Genomic DNA, 14,605 nt, shown 5'->3' with positions numbered 1-14,605 from the left:
CAGTTCTGGTACCTAACTGTAAGTAGCAGTCAAGAATCCTGGTGATGCTCACAGAATGGTTCATAACCTACATAAAGAGAAAAGAACTATGGAAGGCAGCTTTCTAAAATACCTAAAATAATGCATGTGAGAAAGGTATGACCAGCTCATATGTATCTTGCTTTTATTATATGTCTGCCAATAAAAGATACTACATCAACTTCGTCCTGAACCATTTCCTCAGCTATACCACCAGGAGAGAAACACTGGTATCAGTGTCAGCTACTGTCCTACTGTCGAGGCAGCCAACTAACCACAGCTGTGGGTGAAAGGAAGGATTGCCCAGTGGCTGCAGCAAGGGCTCCGGACTTATGAAATGTAGTATCACAGGATCATACCTTCATTCAGGTTGGAAAGGACCTCAAGAGGTACATTCAGTTCCTGTGAGGTAAGTCACTCAAGCATATCCACTTTATAATTCAGAGCACCCAAACACTGACAGCTCTGATCCCCCTGGGCATCAGTTTTTGGCACTGTGGGACAGTGTGGTGCAGAGGCATGGAGAAGTTCTCATTCAGATATGGTGGCAGGACAGTGCCCTAGCCCCAGCACATCCCTGGCAAATACGGGTTTCTTCTTAGGAGGGACAGTTAATCTGGTATAATATGGCACTGATGCAAATTTATTGCTACTGGCTTCAAAGACGTTACTCCTATACCTGTATGCACATATACCCTTACCCCTCCACATTTCCCCTTCCCAACAATAAACCCTTCCAGGCTGGTGTGAGAAAGAACTAAATTTAAGACTCTGACAGCCTGTAGTACTCCAAAGAGGAGACGCGTGGAGGTGCCTAAGACAGATAGATGTGTGGGGAGGGGGTTAGGTAAATAAGTTCCAAATGAAATCCCACAGACTGCAGCTCAGGACTACTGAAGCGTTGTTTTTGATTGCCACTTTATTACTGCCTTTATTGCCTCTCAAATCGATTGCAGAGAGCATGGCATGCCAAGAGAGAAGAATGAGCCCCCCTGTCCTAGTAAAATCATGGGTTTCTTCCAACTAGAAATCCTAACCCTGATCTCTTTTTATATAAATAAAAGTCAGAGCAGGTCTTGCACTGTAGCAATTTCTTACGATGTCATTTTAAAAGTGCTCTGCTGCAAACCTCTCTGCAAATGAAAACAATCCGTCTTCCCAAGGCATCCTGTGGAGCATGTAACTTTTCAGGCAAGGCGGGAGTGGGTGATGTTGAAATGAAGATGGAACAGGGTGACACAGTACACCAGCACTTCATGAGATCTGTTTTTGAAACAGTGACTCTTATAATGAGAAAAAAGCTCCACTGTGCCTTAAACATCATGAAATTGCAGACAAGAACAACTAGCTGATGATGTCCGCCAACAGTGCTTCTTTTCTTTCTCTTTCCTCCACACTAAGCAGTGAGTGCTGTGCTTCCACAAGTAACATGGTCTAATGGCATGAAGGCACACAACTAGCCCAGCAGCAAATCTGACAGCCTGCTGCTTTTGGTGTTCCACTAGAATGATAAAGTCCCAAGCACAGTGTTTTACATTGCAAGATACTACTGTGATAAAGTTTCCCAAGTGAAAAATGCTTGAAAGGCACCAAAAGTGGGGAAGGTCACAGGATGAACAGTTCTTATGAGTTGGAACTGATGCTGAGGTTCCAGCCAGTCCTAGCAAAAGAAAATCTTTTGTTTTAGTTTCAGTAATATGGGCAAAGTGGAAAGCTGCCACCTTTCCCATATAGCCATTCTGCTTTACCTTCCACACACCTTCACCATCCACCATCATTTTCATGCAACAGACTGAACCTACATATAGGACTATAAAGGTGCCAAAAATGTTACAAATAAAAAGAAAAAGCAAGCTTATCTATGTATCTCATGTCACTGCAGCACCCAGACATCACCGTGGTGAGAAGCACTTCTATCACACAAGCTGAACCAGGGGGCCCAGCTAACCTATTGATGTCAGTAATGAGGCTTCACTGTATAATTCACTTGCTGCTCCACAGATCTGCATCGCCACTAAAACTCAACCGCCTCTGGACTGGAAGTCATCAAGTGACTCATGTCTTGCTGCACAACGGTTGCTGTGGAACATAATTATAGTCAAGAACTCTGCAACAAACCACTACTCTTAGGAAAAAGCACAGTGGTGCTTTAATGTCCTCACAGAGCAGACGGGGACTGGGAGTCCGGCCCTGCAAGCCTGACTAAGCATATTGGTAAGGCTGTGAGCCACACCATGAAGCTTCCTGGCACCGTGCGGGCAGAAAGTATGACAGTGAGTTGTGAGGAGCTGAATTCACACTTAGAGCATGGCCCGTTGGCACTGTGGGGCCACAGGTACAACTGTAATTCACACACACTCGGAAGGCCCTTTCCCTTTGCCAGACTGGTAACAGGATAAACAGGACTCAGGATCCAGGGCTTGAAAGAATGAACCATTGTTTTTCTTAAGACCATGTTTTAAAAAAAATAATAATAATCCCCCTACGTTTTTCTCCTGTGCTTTGCATGCTAGTCAGAATGCACTTTCCTGGGAAATGCATTACAATAACAGGCAATGTTTAGCATCACATTTGAAGTGAGCACATCCCAGTGATTAAAATCCAGGCAACCGAAATAAACACATCAGCAGGACATGCTGCATAGTACTGAACTGGGACTTCTTGGGTTTATGACTTTCTTGAACGTTAAATACTGTGTGAGAAAAACATTGCTCAAACTTAACCATCTGTATTTGGTTTCTTTTGAGTGCATTACAATCACCAGTAATCAATTTAAGCCTAAAATCAGAAAACCTGCTTGCACTTGTGGGAGACTAATTGTGGCAGTAAAAGGTGGCTTATGTAGCAATAGAATTGTTTCATTCGTTTTTTTAAGTGAACTTATTAGAAACTTGTTTTTAAATGGGCAATTCCACGTTAAAGTGGCACAGTTCATTGTGTTAAGCTAAGAGAAACCTGTTCCCCTGTAAACAGTTTTATAGATATCAATTTTGTTTTCCACATTTCAGAGTGGGAGGAAAGGTTTAAATTATTAACATTTTCAAAGCTAAAGACCTAGAGCAAAGAAAAAAAAAAGAAAAAAGGAAATTGGTTGAGTTCAAGGCCAACATTTGGCTTTGACAACTTCAAAACATATTTTCAATGCAACTTAATAGGTTAATTTTCAAAACAAAAAGTAATTTTGAATGAGAAAGCTATTCTGACAGTTCCAAAACTTTATTTACATAATAGTTTTCAACTCAAGATATTTGTGAATGCCAACCCTTTCCCACAAACAGTCTCAATTTCTGTGAATCAGCATGTTCTGTCTTTGAGCACTTTATTACCAGCCCAATACAAAGGGGACCACCTCACGAGACCTCTTCTCCGAGAGCCTGTTGCTCTCGCACTCTCCTGGGAGCTGCCACTGCAGCGAGGGTGCTGGGTTTGGCTTCTGCCCCTCACTGAGCGATGACATCCTGCTGCCAGCTGTGGCTCTCAGCAGAAGTCTTCTGTCTGTCTCTCCAGCCAAATGCTAGAAGAAAACAGAGGGGAAGAGCACAAAGAGGTAATAGAAATGCTGCACCTGCAAGCATCACCTTGTAACTACATCTGGAGTAAAGCTTCAGACCCCTAGAAAATTCACATGGAGAAGATCAGCATGAAGAGGAAGAAGCTGGCCATGCCATCCGCAGCTCCTTGAGATCTCACAGCCCCCTGTATGGGAGTGCAGTAGTAGCCATCAAGACACCTGGTGGTGCCACAATTATATTTTAATTGTCCACACTGAAAAGCACTGAAATAGTTTCACTCATCATTTGTCTCACCTCACCAATCAATGTAACTCTGGCTTCCAGCTCATTCTCTGGCCATCTCTGGCCAAGTCCATGGTCACAGGGTGTCTGTTACCCCAGATATGTCACCTCGTGGCTCCCCAGCCTTAGCCTCAGCACAGACCCCTCAGCAGTCCTGCTTACAGCATCCCAGGGATCCTCTCATTCTCCCAGTTCCTTATTCCCCATACCAGCATTAGCAGCTGCTCTCATTGGTCTTGAGTTCTACTCACAGAAATCCCATCCCAACCAGAGCCTGCAAAAAACTGCCTTAATCCAGGGTTAAACTTCCTGCTCTACACATTAGATCTACTTGGGTGCTGATCAAGTGACTAGCTGGCTGGACATGCAAGTGTCATTCTGCAGTTTTAGCAGGTTAACCAGTTGAGGCCATACAAAGCAAAAGGCAAGCAGGAGATAGACACCTGTGTACCAAACAGGATAAAATCAAAACTTAGTTTCTAAACTGCATGCAGAAAGGCTGCCCACACCATCCCTCTCTTCCTTTCTCTAGCAGTCTTGGCATTATGGGTTTTCTGTGTGACTTGGGTGATGAAAGCCATCCAACCTTTGGCCTTATGCCTTAGAACTCCACCCAAGGCATGTTGTAATTCCCTAGAAATGCACTGTTTGTCCTGTTTTTATTGTTTAATTACACTCTGGATTTACTTTGATACGTGTCTGTTTCTTGACTAGCTACATGTGAGGTTTTGTGCCCCTGAAGGAAAGACTGGAGCACAGATGCCCTGCAACCTTTGCTGTTACCAGGATTGCGGTGCTCAACACCTGTCCTCTTCTATTTGACAGCCTTGTTAAGGGGAAAGCTAAGGTCCTACCACTAAGGAGAAGCAAGTCCCTACCAATTTGGCAGAGCAAAGTCTACTTTGTTCATACCTCAGACTGGACAACATTAGCACATCACATTGTACAACCCCAGAGTCCCAAGTATGAGTTATACTTTACAACACCTTGGTAATTGCTTAAACAAAAAGAAGTGAACAATGGAAGCAACTGAGCGCTTCTTGGAAATGCTATCCTTTTGATGCAAGCAGGGAGTATTTTTCTTCATAGATATTTATTCTAAGAAGTGACATCAGCAGACACCAAATTGAATGAACACATTTAAGACGTTAATCAGAAAAAAAAAAGGGGGGGGAGGGGAAGATGAAAAAAGATGACTGATTTGGTCAGTCATTCCAGGTCTAGACCTCACTTGGAGTATTGTGTGCAGTGCTGGTGTCCTCAACATAAAAAGGACATGGAACTGTTGGAACAAGTCCAGGGGAGGGCCACGAGGATGATCAGGGGACTGGAGCACCTCCCGTATGAAGACAGGCTGAGGAAGTTGGGGCTGTTCAGCCTGGAGAAGAGAAGGCTGCATGGAGACCTCATAGCAGCCTTCCAGTATCTGAAGGTGGCCTATAGGGATGCTGGGGAGGGACTCTTCATAGGGACTGTAGTGATAGGACAAGGCATAACAGGTTAAAATTTAAACAGGGGAAGTTTAGATTGGATATAAGGAAGAAGTTTTTTACTGTAAGGGTGGTGAGGCACTGGAATAGGTTGCCCAGGGAGGTTGTGAATGCTCCATCCCTGGTGGTGTGCAAGGCCAGGTTGAACAAAGCCTTGGGTGGTATGGTTTAGTGTGAGGTGTCCCTGCCCATGGCAGGGGGGTTGGAACTAGATGACCTTAAGGTCCTTTCCAACCCTAACTATTCTATGATTCTATGACATTTGTGCTTTACAGTCCTTGGAACAGAGTAAAAGCAGAGCAGCCTCATTTCTCAAGGCTTGGTGTAGCTGAGCACACACAGAAATCTGTGGTGATACTAGACAAGGCTGACAAGGTAGCATCCAGTAGGAGGATAATTATTTCCATATCAAGAATTCCAAGGTCATTATTCATATAAATTTCCATGGAAGTCGTTGAGCAAAAGTTTGAAGAATTCCCCCCAAAATACAGAAGTATCATAAGGGTATTTACAGTAAATTGCAAAATATAATCAAAGCTGTGTGGTATGTTCTAGAATCACTTTCATTCTTAATAGCCATGCTGATCTAATTTTTCTTTGCTCTAGTTTGATCAGTTGCAAGAAATGTCTTACCTAGCTGAGAAATCCTTTCAAATAGGAAACTGCACTTTCAGAAGTGCATAAGGAAGGAGGAATAACAGCAGGCCCTCTCTGCAATCATCTCTTACCTCCTTCCCTTTCAGAGAAGGGAATTTGCCATTTGGAGCAAGCAAAGTCTTTTTGTTGCCTGATTCTGAGTCCCAGTTGACCAGTATTTCCCAAAACACTGCTGTCTGAGAGTTACATGTTAGGCATCTAGACATTCAACAATAACAGAATTCTTTCTCTTTTGGCAGAGCTTGTCTCAGTTTGGAAACTTTCAGCCTGAGTTTGATGTCACTTACAGCAGTCAATGTGCCCATCCAAAAAAAAAATAATGCTAAGTCAATAGAGTTACTTCAATTTCTGCTAAGGCAACAGACATGGCTACATGTTTCCAAAACTTCTGGTAGTCCATGGGTAACAAGCAAGTGATACGGATTTCATTATATCTATCTGCATATACAGATATAATATACATGCTTATTTAGTTTAACTGATGGCTTCTATTCAGGATTAAATTTGTGTAACTGTCAGATCTCAAGTACTGGGAAGGCCAGTTGTCCTCATTTCTGCCAGAAGCCTACAGAATCCCTGCTCACACTAAGGAAATAATAACCTAGTCCTTTTGGCTAACAGAAATCCTTCTGAGTGTTAAATTGCCAAACGTGAACCAGAATACTTTTGTGAGTGTCCAGTAAGAGAAGCTGAAACAATAACTGACAGGGTGTCTCTCCTATGTTAATTGTTAACTCAAAGGACTGCCCTAGGACATTGAAAATGCCCCTGCTGTTAACTGTTTATTGCAGAGGAAGGAGGGGGAGACATGATCCTGCCTCTTCAGATCCCAGAAAGCATGGATTGCAAAACGAAAGGTAAGGTAACTCTTAATAAAATCCTGGCTGATACACATGACATTTGCGTGACTTTACCCCCCTCACAAGAAAAATTACCAGTTTTTCACCTTGCATCTTCTTTCTCTTTGATCTCTAATAAAAATTAACATTGAAATAGTCTGTCTTTAAATTAAGGATTTGTACATGAAATGTCACTTGCTAGAAACAGATTTTTAGGGTTAGTCTGTAACCTCTAATATAAAACATTATTAAAAATCACCCCGTATATTGCATGTCAAAAAATCCTAAGGATGTTTGCCCATTCAATGGTCACAACTTTACATGCTAGGAGATATTGAAGTGGCTCCATAATTACTGCAGGATGCTCACAAGGCTGTTTTCCTAACAGCCTGACGTTTCTTAGAAGTTATGGTATGACACATCAATCATGACACTTTTAAGTATAGCCAGCTTACAGAATCTGTGAATCCCACAGCTGCAAGGGCTTGGAGAAGCAATTTGCAAAGTCATTTCAAAAAACTTGAGGGGAAAGTTTCATGTAGACATTTTGATGCTTTTATCACCCTTTGAGCCTGCTTTTTTTAAATTGGATTAGCTTCCTATGAAATTAGTCAACATTTAAGTAAATGAACATCTGCTTACTTACAAATGGTTACAAACAACAGGAAATCTATCCTGTATTTAAACAAAGTCAGGAGTGGTTTCTGTTTACTTGTCTGTCACCTTCCTATTCATTCCTAAAATTTATTTATCTTTTTGACTAGTTGTGAGTCAAAGTTTGCATAGACCTGCCTGCAATTATTTCAAGGTCTCTTCCCTGAGCAGTAACAGCTAATGAGGAGTCTAGCATTGAACAACATGCAGAGGCAGCTGGTTTTCCTCCCTAAATAGATTATTTTGGGTTTATTAACATAAAATTCCATCTGCCACTTCATCTTTCAGCCATTAAGTGTTACGACCTTTTTCTACTGCCCTGCAAAGGACTTTCCTGCTTGAATAAGCCTACCTTGCCCTTCATCTTCTCATAAATACACCGATATAGGCCCATGTACACAGACTAACCCAGTAAGGCTTTAGTGGAAAAATCCTCTTATTCTGCAAACTTAACTTTTTATTTCTCATATCCTTCTCAGAAGGAAACCTTCCCACTTACTGAACAATATCATAATTTTATAAGAGGAGTGGTGATGGCAGTGGGTCATGTTTCTTGGAGAGACAGCACACAGTATCCAACCACCCTAAGTTGACTTCTTCAGAAAAATCAGTAGAATAGTGGAGCAGGGCTACAAAACCACAGTGGCAATTTTTCATGATCCATATCCCTCTGCCTCCTCCCCTCATCTTCATTACTTAGCTTCTAACAGTCTGCCTGCCACAAAGTCAAAATCTAGGCTGGCAATACAAACAGCCACTTCGGTTAATAATTTGGCAATTTTGTAATCGTGTCATTTAAATTCATAGGTAAGCAGCATCTGTCCTCAGAATTCCATAAAGATTGTGTAATACTCAGCCTACAACTATTCTGCCTCAATTTTAATGTATTTCCTTGCCCCACCTCCTGCAAAAAGAAAAAAGTTGTAGTAGCAGCTCTACGTTCCTCCACACTGAGTATCAGTATAATGCTATAACATTTCTTCCATATAACATTTCTTCCATCTTCTAATGTGCTTGAAATAGAAGAGGTAATTTATTTGCTTTTATGTCTTTTGCAATTTTCTTCAAAATCTTTTTGGCGTACCTTACTATGGTTTGACATGCATCTTGTGAAAATGTGCTCTCTTTTGTATATTCCTTATTTGGAATGACTTCCACATACTAAGTCATGTCTTTTTATTTCTTTTATTCTCTCCTAATCTGTTTAGAAATGAATTTTCACAGAGAAAATTCACACTACCTATCAAAAAGTCCCTAATACCACCCCTTATACTTCATGGCACTTTAAGAAATTCAGCATCTTGGTGGGTTTAATTTTATTTGAAAGGGGCTTCCTCAGTTTTATCTAACAGCTCTATGGCTCTTTCACTCCCAAAAGAATGTTGAGCTTCAGTATATGCTGATTGCTACTGTAGAGTCTCTTTGATAGTTCTTTTTTAAGCCATGCCAGCCACAGTAACTTGGACCTAAATTGCAAGATGTTGCTCCTCTTATTTGTTCTTTGGCCATGGACTCTAAAATTTCATTCATGGTGTCAAAAAAGAAAAAAAAAAATAATAAAAAAAATACCCCACTACACTGTCTATACAGTTTTTCATTATTAATGTGATTTTTCACTCTTAGCATATCACATTGTTATTTGTCCAGCCACCAAGTGATCAATATTGTAATCACATTATAATATTCCTTCTAATTGGAACCAACAGGCATAGTGGGACACAATTTATTTCGCTTGTTTGAACCTGATTTTTAATGTATCGTGCCACTTCTCCACCAGCAAAGCCATTCTGTTATTCCTGTATGTTTTCTAGACTAGTATTATAGCTGCTTTAATTCCTTCTGCCTATTGGCATACTTACATTTATATAATTTCTAAGCATGCCCAGAATGAACAGGATGCTTCCAGAGTGCTGAATAAATTTAGGGCACTTCTTCATGGCTGATGAGGGGTGGTGTGCCAGCTCTGCCTACATTCCACAAGAGAGAAGCCAGGTCTAGTCCCGCAGCCATCAGAGCAGCACCAGCTAGGATGATGCCAGGTCCTTCCCATCTGGAAAGGAACACAATTTCACAAGCAAAATCCCATGCTATCATCACTGACATCATTCGAGAGATCCATTCTTGCTGTTTCCTGAACTGACAGTGTGAGAGGAGAAAGGATGAAGTCATTGGTTTTTGCACAGCACGGCATGCCCCATATCTGAGGTCAGGACCTGGATGGTTTAAAGAAAAGAGAGAGAGCTTTCCTCTCCTACCCTACAACCTAAGCAAAACCTCTCAACAGCGCAAACCAGCTTATTTTAATAATTTTTAACATGGCTGTTTTTCCTGAAGAGAGCCTACCTTTTCTCTTAAGAGTGAAATACAGTAAAAACCCCGTATAATTTAACATTTATTATTCTTGTGAAAATACAACCTATTTTTAATAAGGCCTACTTGACATGAAAGCCAAGAGGTATTGGTAACTTTAAAAGGAGAACAAGCCCCTTCTTTGTTAGTGCGTTTCTGTGGTACAACCCAGAAATTCAACAGAAACCACCATCTCCATTTGGACCAGCCTCCTGATCACACAGGCTGTAACTTCTGGTTGATTTACAGTGTCTATCTTTTAGAAAGATACCCACATTTAAAGACTTTCTTATGGACAGTCCACTAAAATACTTTAGCAATTTTCCAGTAATTACCCTCGCTAACTTATTTTCCATTTGCTCCCAGGTTAAATTTGATTAGCTTTGAATGTCCCGTGTTTAGATTTTGTCAACCCGCTTTGCCAAAGAACCCTTAAGTAAGCTTCTGCTCCAATACATACTTAAAAAATTAAGATCAAACCATCTCTAGTCTTTTTTTTTTTTTTTTCTGGACAGACCAAGTTATGATCCTCTCCTGCTGTTGCACTGAGGAAAAGAAGTGAGAAGCTAAAAGAACCAGAGCACAATCCAAGTGGGAATGAAGACAAACAGCGATGACACCAGAGTTGGTTTTCTCTTGCTTTCCTGAGGCAAGTACTGTCCCAGTGCCCTGTGATGCTGTGAGATGTGGAACACAACCAAACCCTCCAGCCACTTCAGTAAGTCCTTCAGGTATTAAAGCCAAAAACAACTCATGGGTGTGTCAACTTTATTAGCAATGATTCAAACAATAGAAGCTTTTTGCATGTCTGAGCAAAAGATTATTCGAAGACTTAAATCCAGATCAAAGACATGGACATCTTTGTTTTACTATTAACTGTTTGGCTATTAATAATTGCTTATATGATTCCACAAGCTAATTGACATAGAATAGAATGGAATAGAATGGAATGGAATAGAAGTCCATTCTTTAAAATTAATCATTATTTTAGTAAAACACCTGCAAAGCAGACATGCTTCTGCATTCCAAGTAAGGAACCAGGCAACTTCACAGAGCAGATTCTGGATATAAAAAGAATCCCACAGGATCTCATTTCCCCCAGTCCTACAGCACTTGCACAGGTGAACAGGACACCTCCATTCCACAGTCCATCTTTTGAATAAGAAGGCATCTTTCTGCTGCTGAAGCCACACACAAGCCAAGTCAATCGTAGACTTTTTTGAACCTGTCTGTCAAGACACTCAAAAATACAGTCCCATACCTCCTTCTTTGGGCTTTGAAAGGAGAGTAGTGACTTTGCAGTCTTCCTTTGTTGCTCTGATCATCATACAAGTAGCCTGATGAGACTTCAGTAATAAAGCAAATTCAAAAGCATATCTGGAAGGCCTGACTGGTGATTTTGGCTTACAATTTCAGATTGTAACTGGACAAACAAGCACAGTGATTTCACCTGTGTTTCTCTAACAGACATCATACATTCGATAGAGCATAACTAGATTCCAAGAGACCATCTGCTGATGTCACTAGGACTTTTCTCAAAGTAAGGGCTAAATAGGAACACAAGACTGACCCAAGGAGCAAAAGCTGCAGATGAATTTAAGTAGGAATTGATGACTATAAAATATGTAGACTTGAGGAAAGACAAAAAAAAAAAGGAAAAAAGAAGGTGGTAGAATATGGTTGGTAGCATACACCAAATGACAGAAATGTACCACAATAAACAAAAGAAGCTTAAGCCTGTTCCCAGTAGCAAAATATAAAGTGTACTTTCTTTCAGTCATGCTATAGCAACCAATAAATCAAAGCAGATAAAATGTCATACAAGATCTGCACTGATTTATTTCTTTGATTTGTTACTTTTTAGAAAATAGCCATCCACAAATAAACCCAAATCAAGTCTGCTATTGCTCTTCATCAGCAGGAGGGCAGAATGTAAGATTGGGAGTTTTTCAGATGTTATTTCCCTGCAATGCCGGTGGTCTTAGGTTCCTGCCCTTTTTAAACTCTTTGCACAAGCCAGACCAGCATAACAGAGACTGGGAAGAATTAACACCATTACAATAGTAAGAGTCCAGAGCATTGGCTACAGCTAAAGAAATGGATTATATTTCCAAGTCACATTGAATAATAAGAATATTTCATGGCAATGTGTAGAATCAGTTTAAAAAAAAACCACCAGTCGCCATAAAGTTGTCTACCGACTGGATGAAAATGTAACACATAAGAACATGAAATTTAGCTAAGCAAAAAATGCATAACCAGGGCTTTTGAAAACCTTCTTTAAGACCAACAGTTAATTTACAGAGCACGGAGATACTGCATTTATCTGTTAATTATCTGCTTATGAAAGCTTGATTCTGCTTGACTTCAGCATATGCAATTCCCACCAACAACAGTGCAGAGCTGTGAGCATACACTGAAAGGACAGGCAGTATTGTAAATAAAATATTGATAGAAAAGTTCAGCTTTCTAATCATTTTCCCCCTCAAGATACTAAGTTTTATGAAATTCTTTAATTGCCTATATTTATTCTTGGATATATGGCAGGTTTAAGGACTGTAAAAATATAAAACTAAGGAAATTAAACTCTTGAGCATAAACCATGTGTGCCAAGGTTGTAAGAATGATGTAAAAGATAACCACTGTGTACCAGTGCCTTACAGTATCACCATAACTTTGGGGCTGTTGCTTGCTAAGTATGTACTTCTTTCTAACAGCACATGCAGGTTATGTGAAGCAGCACTGCTTGTTACGTGCACTATGTGACTCTAAAACTGCCATTTTATCCTGATTAAAATGCAACATCAGAAAAACTTGTTGTCACACTCTCTATTCCTAGACCTAAAATGATGTGCACTGAAATACGGATGTGCCTTATTACTGCTGCATGCACTGATGTCTTGGAACAAAGATGAAAGAATATCGAAATTATGTTTCAAATTCCTGGCATCCTAAACTGTAACTTTCTTCTCCACATCGTACAGGTTTACGTTTTAGGCAGATGGGATTCTGGCTTTTCTATTTCAATTCATGCAAACTGCATATTTTCACAAGATTTATCTTAAGGTATTTGACAAGATTTGATAAAACATCAGTAATTTCATCTTGTTAATTATTCACAAATATTTTAATGACATTTCATTTAGGTGATTACTGATAGAAACTCATAACCTGACACTTCATTTTTGCAGTAATACAAAATTAAGCACCAAATCATTAATAATAATTAATTAACAACGATTACATCATGCTTATGTTTTCAAAGGCTATTTAGAGGACATTCATACGGCCCCAACAGATATGTTTGGTTTACTCAGTTTGTTCAGAGGGCACCAGTAACTGACCCAGGTTTGGGGTTGGGCCACTCAGAAATGTACTGGCAAGCCTTCTCAGAATTTTTCTTCTATCCTTATCTTACACAAGCATCCTAATCATGTCATATTACCACTAAAAGCTAGACTCTACTGAATTATTTTCAGCCCAACAAGCAGAAATAGGTGACAAACTACTCATCAGGACATTCTTAAGTCCTCTCTAAATGTATGCCTGTTCTAAACAGATTTCCATATTCAAACTGCTGATCATTTTTTATGCCTGTGGAAAGCTTCTGTCAATCCAGCGTATGGATAGTCCAGACAACCAACATAGAACAGGAAACAGTGAACTCCACTGTGAAAGCTGGGAGAATAAAAATTGCATAAAGCCATATTAAATTGCTATCAGCCTAAAAACATTGCCAAATCTGGACTTGTATGCTACTTGCTCCAAATAAGGTAGTTTCTTCAAAAGGAAGGTTAAGCAGCAAATGCGGAAAGTTGACACAGGAATCCTCTGGTCTTACCACTACATCATCAGTGCCAGAGAAATGGTTTCACAACTGTCATGTCAGGAATATGAATGAATAATAGCTGTGTAGTCAGTAGAAGTGAGGCAAACCACAAAAGTGCCACATAAGAAGACAGATTCAGTGGAAAGCTTTTATTTTCATCATTTTCACCAAAATATTTGGGCTCTTTGGAAATTTCTTGGGGTTTGTTTCTTTTAAATACATAAAAAAATGTGCATCTCTTAGAACTACCTCTTCCTCTGATAATAAGAAACCTCAGACAACTTCAAATACACTATTCTAGTGATCACCTGCATCTAAGCAGGTATTACAACCTAATAATTAAATACATATATATATATACACATATGCATATATGTAATGTAATTCTCACCATGTCCTCCCATCACCTTGTCTTCACCACTGCCTGGTCTAATCCTTTCTTGATCAGATAACTCATACTAGACTCCAGTCCCACAGGGGATGGGACCACCTTTGCGCTTTTCGTTCTGTCAGTGTTTACAGCACAGAAAATGCACTAGAAATAATAGTAACATTTCATTACAATCATTTTCTATACTCCTAGACCACCCTGAGGGGAAAAATACTACAAATATTGAAATTCAGCATCAGACAAATGACATGCTTGCTTGTTCACGTGCAAAGATTCACTGGATCTCTAAAGAAAATGCATCTGACAGAGGCCCTAAGCATCAGCAGGATCACCACAAACACACCAGTTCACCAAAGTCCTCGTAGAAGAGAGGGAAGTGAAAAGCTCCCTGTTCTGCTTTGTCTTTCTCCTCCCTGCTCTTCTTGACACCTCAGGCTTATTTTTTTCTGGATTAGACTTGGTGAGGCACAGCAAATCTTGCTGAGCTGCCTTGCTCGTTGCAGCCTCATGATTCCTTGGTGTGCTCTTAAGAGATCTCACCCTGGGTTCGAGGTCTCCCGGGCAGCTCACTACTGCCAGTTCTC

At 40.3% G+C, this 14,605-nt stretch overlaps 1 long non-coding RNA gene across 3 annotated transcripts; it reads left to right on the top strand.

Moving 5' to 3' along the window:
- The first annotated feature begins 6,647 nt into the window (after positions 1 to 6,647).
- LOC130592967 (uncharacterized) lies at positions 6,648 to 13,275 on the top strand. Of its 3 annotated transcripts, none has more exons than XR_008970723.1 (4): positions 6,651 to 6,821; positions 8,661 to 8,756; positions 10,317 to 10,519; positions 12,786 to 13,275. It is a non-coding gene; the product is annotated as an uncharacterized LOC130592967 (long non-coding RNA). The 3 variants fall into 3 exon arrangements; XR_008970722.1 differs by lacking the exon at positions 12,786 to 13,275 and adding an exon at positions 11,218 to 11,876; XR_008970721.1 differs by lacking the exon at positions 12,786 to 13,275 and having other exon boundaries at positions 6,648 to 6,821; positions 10,317 to 10,555.
- Positions 13,276 to 14,605: the final 1,330 nt, after the last annotated feature.

Source organism: Pezoporus wallicus, unplaced genomic scaffold (genome assembly GCF_028554395.1).
Source record: "Pezoporus wallicus isolate ANWC-B61680 ecotype Strahan unplaced genomic scaffold, APGP_CSIRO_Pwel_v1 contig_227, whole genome shotgun sequence".
In the NCBI taxonomy this organism is placed as follows: domain Eukaryota; kingdom Metazoa; phylum Chordata; class Aves; order Psittaciformes; family Psittacidae; genus Pezoporus; species Pezoporus wallicus.
This window is presented reverse-complemented; position numbering and strand designations above follow the sequence as displayed.